The 9,702-nt window shown below is 36.6% G+C and overlaps 1 non-coding gene across 1 annotated transcript; it reads left to right on the top strand.

Moving 5' to 3' along the window:
• Positions 1 to 9,376: 9,376 nt before the first annotated feature.
• On the top strand, positions 9,377 to 9,458 carry TRNAL-UAG (transfer RNA leucine (anticodon UAG)). The gene has a single exon. It is a non-coding gene; the product is annotated as a tRNA-Leu (tRNA).
• Positions 9,459 to 9,702: the final 244 nt, after the last annotated feature.

Genomic DNA, 9,702 nt, shown 5'->3' with positions numbered 1-9,702 from the left:
TTGTGGTAGGGCCCATGCTTCAACTGATTCATGTACTTTACAAAGGTACAATAGGAAACAATAATTCCATGAATCATTTTCATAATTCAATGTTTATAATGCAGGTCTTGCAGAATAAATCAATAGATAAATGGATAGATCAATATTTAAAATATGAACACACGTACAGGCCTACAAAGAAATAAACAGAAAGATTAAATTAGAACTTTTAATCACTAATGTACATTCAGTACAAGCAAGTGTTCAAAGTCTTTTTTTCTCTCTCTCTCTCATTCATCCATATAACATACAAATGGAGCATAAAAATTATGAATTCCAATAGACAAGTTTCATTTGAAATCATAACATGGACCAAAAGCTGCTTGTTTGTATGCATGATTGGTAAACCAGGACAAGAATCAAAACACAATTTCTCTCTTCTGAAAAATAGCATGGCAACCTGCTGTGATTCTGAGAAAGGCCTAGCTGGGGAGCAACATTTCATGAAAACATACAGTGATTTTTCATTCACTTGTTATAAGCTACTAGAAATCCTAACATCTGATTGGCTGAAAGCAAATTAGTCAGTGAAATTACTGACTAATCTCTATGTGAAATGCTCCCCTGGGCTGAACCTTGGCCATTAGCTTTGACTGAAAATTGACCTCACAAGGATCATTACATTTTCAAGCAATAAATCTTTTGAGAACATGTAGCACAAAGTATTCCTTATTATGGGAAAGACATAAAAAGTCATTTGTAAAATTTTAATTTTCTTTTGCCATATGCCACTCTATCTAAAAAAATTCCATCTTGTAACTTTGATCTATTAACTTTCTAATTAGAATGTCAACAGGAAAGATTTTCAAATAAAATTATGTGAACAGGTATACAAAGACTTGATATTTATACAATATTGAAATGTCTTTTTCCTACATTTTCAAAAGAAAGCAAGTAAGAGACATTTCCTATAAAAGCACCAAGTACCTGTAATTAAACACAGCAAAAATGCTTTTTGGTCAACATACGTGTGCATATTAGGGTATGAAACTTGTAGTGGTCCCTTTACTGTACACATTCAGTGTATATCATTGGATAAGGATGTTAATGTACATGAATGTATCTAACAACTTGCTGTAAATTAATAGAAATTACCTTAACTTGACAAAAATTCTACTATGAGTTACATACACTGTACTGCACAAACAATTCTCGCTACCCCAAATAGCGATTTCGCCGAGATCTGGGAAAATCCCTGTAACGTGCATTGCATTATGGGATAGCTTTTTCGGTATTACAACTTCCTGTTCGGAAGTCCAATGCACTGTTTTGCCATTCAGATCAACAGTGCCGTCATGCACAACAACACAACGTCGCTTTCGCTCGGAAAGTTCGTGATCACAACCCTCTCTTTCACGATACATTTTAACAGTTTTACAGCCTTTCTGCTAAAGTCACTAATTCTGCCCGACGCTTTCCATTGCACGGTATTCATCTGTCAGTTAAGATTTTTTAAAGTTCCGAAACTGATTTTTATCCATTTTGTGGTCGACGAAAAATTTAACGAAATTAATGCTGTATATATTTAGCGTCTAGTTGAATACGATCGTGATGTCAGGCCGGTCGCTAAATGCAAAATTTTAAGATATTCATTATTTGTTTGATTTTTTATAACCAAATAAAAACATGAATAAAAATTATTTTCACGTGAAATATATATTTTTTATTTTATTTATAATTCAAATGGAATCAAAACTGACCAAATGTAATAAAAAGTATTATACTCTGTACATATTACATGTACGCTGATTGGCATCGATTTCAGCGTGGTGGAAAACTCAGTATCGCGAACCTCGCGCGAGCATGGCTCTAAACCGGAAGTGGTGATGACGACCCGACGGAGTGAAAATTATCTCGTCTCGCGCATTATGAGATTTTTGTTCCTATTTGGGGTAGCGAGAATTAACCAGACTGTTTCAGTTTTTTGAATTGTGATAATGTACAGTACGTGTCAGAGTAGTTGAAGATCAATCCTTTGCACCCTGAGACAACCTTAATATAGTTATCTCCAGAAATACAATGTAAGCGAAAGATAAAAAAAATCAAATTAAAATGGATTTAAATGACTGACATCCTGATGAAATCAATCCGATGTGGATTGCTAGCATAAACAATGAAAGCTTTACACTGTTGTCGGTTATGTTTAATATGTACACTGTACACCTTGAGAACTTGGTTAGGAATATTAAATGTGGACTAAAAGAAAAAAACAAACTGTGTACCGGTACATGCAAGTAATAGAGAAGACCTATTGGACAAGGGATGTCTTTTGCACCATACACTGTAAATTGTCGTGTCAGCGCAGGAACGCCCGTAGCAACACACTTCCGCGCACCTCACTGGTGCAGAAACTCCCTTATGCGCTCAACTAAAAGCATTTCTGGATGCATGCAATGCGCAACAGAATGGTACTAAGGGCATTCCTGCAACGACACAACGAAATGTAGATTTGAAAGATGAACAGGAAGTTGGAGGGTATAAACTATAAAGCACTGGGGGAAAATAACATCCTAGGAAGCAAGTGATTTGGAACTGAAAAACAGGAAACTAGGTAAAAAGAGTTGAACTTGGCCTAGCTTTGAATCAAACTATTCACCCTGAATATTTCCAAGCCAGCATGTATTCAATATTGCTATTGCACAAGTACATGACGGAAATAATATTTATTTTTGAGAGGCTATTTTTTTTTTACACATTGAGGCAGTTGCTGACCTCGACATGCTATTTCTTAAATTTAAAGGGCTACTCCTTTTTGTGTAACCACCAATTACATTATGTAATTGAAGCAAATATTATTCTGCCATGTAAATAGAGAATATTGATTTTAAAAATATAGTTGAATATCGTTTGTGGCAGATCTTGGGGTGACTTTAGAAATGATATTCACCCCCACAGCATTCCACTTGGAGAATTTTAGGGGCCATTTGAACCATCATGATAGTGAATCAGGCAAATAGAGAAAATTATATCCCACAATACTTATTTTGTATTTTCAAATGAATTATCTATCAAATATTACATGAAATATTTACCAGCAAATGTAACGGTAAACAGCAGAGGAAGCAATTGGGTTTGAAATTAAATAAAAAATATTTTAAAATCTCAAATATGCCCAAAACAATTATGAAAAATATGCCTATGAAATCCAAGTAGGGAATTTTTATATTTTGCTAAATGATCAAAATCTTATTACTAGAAGTCAGAAAATGCAAAAGGAACTATGTTCAGGAATGATTGGCAAAGAATAAAGATAATTCTGGAACTCAAGTTCACATTCCATTTTGGATAGATCAGCCATGATAAAGCCGATTACTTCCGGTTGACAACACAGCATCAGAAGTTTCTATTACCAGTCTATTGCAAACAATCACAACAAATGTTGACGTCACATTAGTCAGACAACAACCCCATAAACCCTTGATGACATCATCACAACAGGCCCTGAATAACAATTGATTTCCCAAACATGGCAGTGGGTGGCGCTGGTGCATACGTGCAGTTCTGCAGATATCAGCTACTCTTTGTGTACATAAAAACCAGCCTGCCATTCTGATAGGACAAGGTCAATATCATATCAGAGTTCGTCATAATGAGGTCAGGATGAAACGCATGAAAGAACAAGAGTTGTGTTGTCTTGTACATGTACAGCAGGATGTAAATGTTTCAGATGGTAGCATATGACTGTAATACATAGTATGGAGAATAATCTGAAGGACTTGTACATAACTCTATGGCTCATAATAATGTCACTATTAAATGCAATACACATATTGTGGGACTTCTTCATATTGCAATACAAAGGGTTTTTTTCATAGCTTGTTTGTTGCTTGTTTTTTTGTTGTTGCTTTTTTACATCAAATTCCAATAGAAACCTTGGGAAGTAAAATCTCACGCAATATCTCAAATTTTCCTTGATTTTCCTCTCTAACTTGGGTTACTTTGTCATACATGTACCAGGGTCTTGGGTCTTGTTGCATAAAAGTTACCATTATGGTAACTTTACCATCCAATGGTAACTTTTGACTGTTGATCAGCATTTAGGGTAGTTACTGTACCATTGGATGGCAAAGTTACCAAAATATTAAGTTTAATGCATCGTTGTCCTAACCGCCACAAAGTGCAAAAAGAACAGATGATCGTTTAATCACAGGTCTCAAAAGTGTGCATTCTCAAAACCCAAATGTCATATTCCATGCTCTAATATAAAGAGTTATATGTAACTATGGAGAATCAGTGTATTTTTTAAAAATCTGTACCCTCATCCCCAGATAGATAGAATTTCCAGCAAGATCAATCTTGGTCTGATGGTGGATAAAAGCATACTCCTTAGTGTAGTAAAAATATCTGGCATTCCTGGAGACTAACCTGTCCTCAAGTGACAGTGTCCTACAAGTGTCAGGTTTCCAAATATTTAGAGGTTCAATTCCTTGCATCCTCCCTAAAAGTTCAACCGTCCTACATGTACTCCTCCCTTCTCCTCTCTCACCACCCCCCCCCCCTACCTCTCTCTACATCTCTGTCATAATGTAATTAATATTGGCAATATTAATTGTTGAAATACTGCAGGCATAGATACATGATACTGAGCAGTCCATTGAAAACTATTCAGGCTCTATCATCGCTTGATCTATGATTTAGATCTATCATTGAACTCAACTTCCTCATCTGTAAAAGGAGACTACATGTAGATTCCTTCTCCACTTGATGTAGATCTACATGTATATGCAGAAGGGTGTCATTTATTAAGACTCTCCAAAATTAATGCATTTGACAATTTTTTACAAAGAGCCACCATTGGATTCAATCAATTTTTGTCGGTCATAAAAATAAAATTTATATCTTTCAATTTTCAAACGCAAACCGGAAACACTGAAAACGCTGCATTTGAAAGGCGACTAGAGCTGCAGAACCTCGAGAAACCTTTTTTTTTTTGGGGGGGGGGGGGGTGTTGGGGTTCATGGCCCCCAAGCCCCCTCTATCTGTAGGCCTATGCCAGTGCATATCACCCTGTACCTCAAGTGATGTTCATGCAGGCTCCACCCCACTTCACTACCACTACACTATGCTACACCTACCCGAACATAATGGTAACTCGCTCTGCTAGTCTGAATGACAAAGGTGTCACTTTATGGGGGAAAATATATTAAACATGCAAGAAAATGACCTTAAAATTCATTTATACCAACTCATCTTACATTTCACAAAGTTTCACTTCTTTTCCATGCTTCTATCAGCCTCAAAATTGGTAATTAAGAGCCAGTATCGGTTTCCTCACTCGTATTAATTCATTGCTGATTCCAAAACATCGCAAATTGCGCTTGCGTGGAAATCGCAGCTCAATTCATGAATATTCAATAATATGACTATATCGGGATCAGATTTTTTTTATGCAAAACAATCCCGATCTATACTCCTATCATAAATATTCATGAATTGAGATGCAATTTCCACGCATGCGCAATTTGCGATGTTTAAAGGCCAAGTAAAAAAAGAAAGTAGTTGATCGTCCTCACGCGCATCTATTCTGGCCGCCGCATGAAATTTTTGACTATTTACTATTTTCAAAAATTGGATAAAAATATCAAAAAGTGATGTTTCTCGTCCGCGCCTGCTTCCCTTTTTGATTGCCGCATCAATTTTCTTGATATTTACTATTTTTATGCCCGCTGAAAAGCGAAAAAAAATCACAAGATCAGCGAGCGATTTGCTCTCATGTGGTCTGGGATCTCTCTCGCAACATCATAAAACAATTGCAAAGTCCTATATCACCATAACTGCGATATAGAAAAAAATTCTGATTTGGTTTTTGATTGGTAATTTTGAAGATACGATCATAAATTAGCGAGAAAATAAAGTTTGCAAACTCGGAAAAAAATCACAGATTTCTTTATTTTTAGTGCATTTTCGGGGACCCCGCTTCCTGAATCTGAACTAATCTGTCGCATGCTTTGGAAATATGGCGCAGATAAATCAATTTTAATGACGTAATTTGTATTTCTGCGGGGGCTTTTGGTGAGTGACAGCGCCTGTACTTCGATGTGTGTTGCGGTGATTGACTGTGTTTGTGACTGTGTTGGGGTGTGCGTGTGTGCTGCGGTTATGTGATTGACTGTGCTAGCGCCACACATGAATTTGTGAAATTAATAATAACTGGCAAGTTTTCTGTTGAATATTTAAAAAAATCAAGTTAGTTATTTATTATCAAGAAATTGAAAATCATTTATAGGATTCTAGTAAGTGCCAATTCTGTTCGAATTTGATAAACTTCATCCTTCCTTGAGCTATTCAATTTGATGGACAATTGTAAAATGTAAAGTTACCGGTAGTAAATACAATGTAGATCTAACAGTTACAAGTATTGAAATAATAAACATTAAGTGAACAATTAACACTGAATTCAATATTCATTTAACAATTGATATCAATAAAAAAAAAATGAATAGCAATTGAATAAACAGTATTAAACATTATGTAAATAAATATACAAGCAGCTAGACAAACTGCGATGCAAAACCATGCCCAGAGCTGAAAAAGAGATTGGCTCTGGAAAACTGAACAAGGCTCCATGGTATTGGTAATAAAAATGACCCCCCCCCCCCCACCAGAGTATTTTTTACCCTTAGATATTAAATGTAGAATGTTTAAATCATTCACTTGACATGAACATTTTGTTTTACAATAATAAGGTACTGGTATATATCAGTAATAATAGATTTTTATTGCATAATACATTTTCCATAGATTTCCAATTAATTGAATATATATGTTTCTACTCATTTATTATTAATATTGAGCATGCATCGATCACATAAATCGAGCCTGACATGGCCCGACAATCATTTGACTAAAACATAGCAACAAAAAAAAGGAAATAGTAAGGACCTCCCTCATCACTGATGTAAAAAAACGGGCCGAGATATGTCTCGTTTTTTTTTTTAATAGTAAGATAGCAAATAGTAAGGACCCCCCTCATCACTGCTCTCGAAAAACCCGGACGATCAACTACCATCTTTTTTTTACTTGGCCTAATAGGTGTGAGGAAACCGATTCTGGCTCTAAATCACCAATTTTGAGACTGATAGATGCATGGAAAAGAAGTAAAACTTTGTGAAATGTAAGATGAGTTGTTATAAATGAATTGTAAGGTCGTTTTGTTGCATGAGTTTTATATCCCCCCATAAAGTGATACCTTCGTCATTCGGACTAGCAGAGCTTGATGTTCGGGTACATGTACTGATGTAGGTGTAGCGGTAGTGGAGTGGAGCTATCACCCTGATGAAGCACCTCCCGATCAATATTCTGAAATATGTGACATTGTTCGTCGGGATGCAGGGACAAAGGAGCAAAATACATTTGTACAGGACAATCCCAGGAAATACGGGACGTCTGGTCACTCTGATTAAACCCCTTACTTACTAGACAGCTGGCAGCCGTCTGTTTCGAGGAGTTTTTTAACATTTTTTTTTTCTCCTCGTACACAGACGGCTCGCTATCGTGCAGCCACCATTAGGGGGTGAACAATGGAAAATCCCCCCAACGGAGCTCATCAATTTTTGTCTTTATTTCATAAAAATATTGAAAAAGAATTGTACCAAAATAGAGATTATTATTCCGTTTTGGCCTGAAATGCACCAAAACACGGAAAAATAAACTTAAAAGGGGAAAAAACAGTGACTTACTTCGGCTGTCGCGCAACTTCACTTCCCTGTTTTATCCGAACTACATAAACATATGGCCATTGAGTCCCCTGTACAGATCGCGCTAGAAGTAGAACTTCGGTCTCTGTATTTGGTGAGTGGAGCCAACGGAGTTCAGCAGAACAACCAACATGACAGAGACCGAAGCTTTTGGTCTACTTACTTACTAGCATTTATTATGCCTGATTTCCCCCCTCTTCATTTTTTGTAGATCTACCCCCCCTTCTTCAAAGTTCATTACATTTATGGTAGTGTGACCTTAATTCGCGCGTTACCTAATTTTGCGCACGGTCGAATACTTCAATATCTAATTAATATTTTGAAAAACTGATATCACTAACAGAAAGAGCGACTTAATATTACCCAGTATAGTAATTTTTTTAAGGTAAGGTCTCAATTTGTGAAAATATTGGCAAAACATCGGCAAATTTTGTTAACTTTTGCGTCCGCTCCGAGAAAATCCGACCTTGTGGACAAGCATCAAGAAACCGCCAGTTTGCAACTGAGGTCTCCAAATAAGTAAAATGTGATACCAACTGAATTTATGGCATTTTAACCTCCATCCAGCCATCTGATATAATTATCTTACCTTTGTCTGCTTGATTTCTTTTCTAAAGCCTTGCAAAACGATTGTCACCGATTGTGCGCAAATTAAGGTCACACTTTTTTACGACACTTTTTCAGCCGAGCGCGCACAAGTCGATCGTCATGGAATTTTGAGATCGCGATACCAACGAAACCCGTTACCTACTTTACAATTCCGTCAAGCGAATTTGACTTTGGGATCTTGCTTTCTGTTTGGTATTTATATAGGCTAGGCCTACTATTTATGAATTTTGATTTAATTTTGTGTGAGCTGTGAGAAATTTTTGATTGAAAATCAAGTTCAGAACGACTTTTAAAATGTGCGCAAATTATGGTCACCCCGGCCATCATACACGTAACGTTACTCGTTTGTCTAACTCAACTAGATCTAACGTTAGATCTAGATCTAGGGTCTTATATTCTTTATCAAGACATTAAAAAGTCATTACGCCTATCTTTTTTATCTCGGTATCTGAATTAAAGTTTTAAACGACTTACCATCAATAATTAGCTAAAGGCTTAAACAAAGCATTGCATCCGCCACCTTTATTAACCTCAAAATAAAACTCGACATCGGCACGGTCTCGCCTGGTGTTAATGTTAGCTCGATTTCCAAGGGCAAGGAGGTAGCAAATTCACGATTCCAACCTTCAGAAGTTCAGTTCACCTATTCATTTATTGGGCCGCTATCGGGTTATGCGACGCCACGTCGTCCGTGCGAGGTGCGCTGGCATGGCGGCTGGACGTACCGTACAGTGCATGGCATGAATCATAATAAAGTGGCTCTGTGCATGTGACATGTGTGAATTATTATTGTTATTGTCCGCAGCTTGACCCGGAAGTTATTGCAGCAATTAAACGGTTGTGTGATTGGATGAGAAAAAAATCACGTTGTTCAGTTCGTCTTCTAAAGATATTCCGAAATATGCAGCAAGCGGTAATCTTAAAGTGGTAAATTTGCATTCACCGTCATCATTTACCTAAAATGCAACCTCCAAAGAAAAAATATTGCAATTTGTGTATTATTTGTTATTTTGCCACTGTTTGTAATCGAAGGTAGCGTGGCCGAGTGGTCTAAGGCGCTGGTTTTAGGCACCAGTCATTTCGATGGCGTGGGTTCGAATCCCACCGCTGCCACTAATTTCTTTGCCAAAGTTTATTACAGCAGTACTCATTATTCGCAAATTGCATGTCAATTGTAGGCATTTCTCGCACTTACATACTGAAAAATTATATATATTCTGAAAAAAAAAGCATCGTGTCAAGAAAGCTACGATTTATCTCAAGAAGATTCATGTATGATGAAAATATACATAAAAATATAGCATTGTCATGACCGATCACAATGTAGACAAAAGAGAGTGATAAATTGGTAATTTGG

Source organism: Lytechinus pictus, chromosome 10 (genome assembly GCF_037042905.1).
Source record: "Lytechinus pictus isolate F3 Inbred chromosome 10, Lp3.0, whole genome shotgun sequence".
In the NCBI taxonomy this organism is placed as follows: domain Eukaryota; kingdom Metazoa; phylum Echinodermata; class Echinoidea; order Temnopleuroida; family Toxopneustidae; genus Lytechinus; species Lytechinus pictus.
This window is presented reverse-complemented; position numbering and strand designations above follow the sequence as displayed.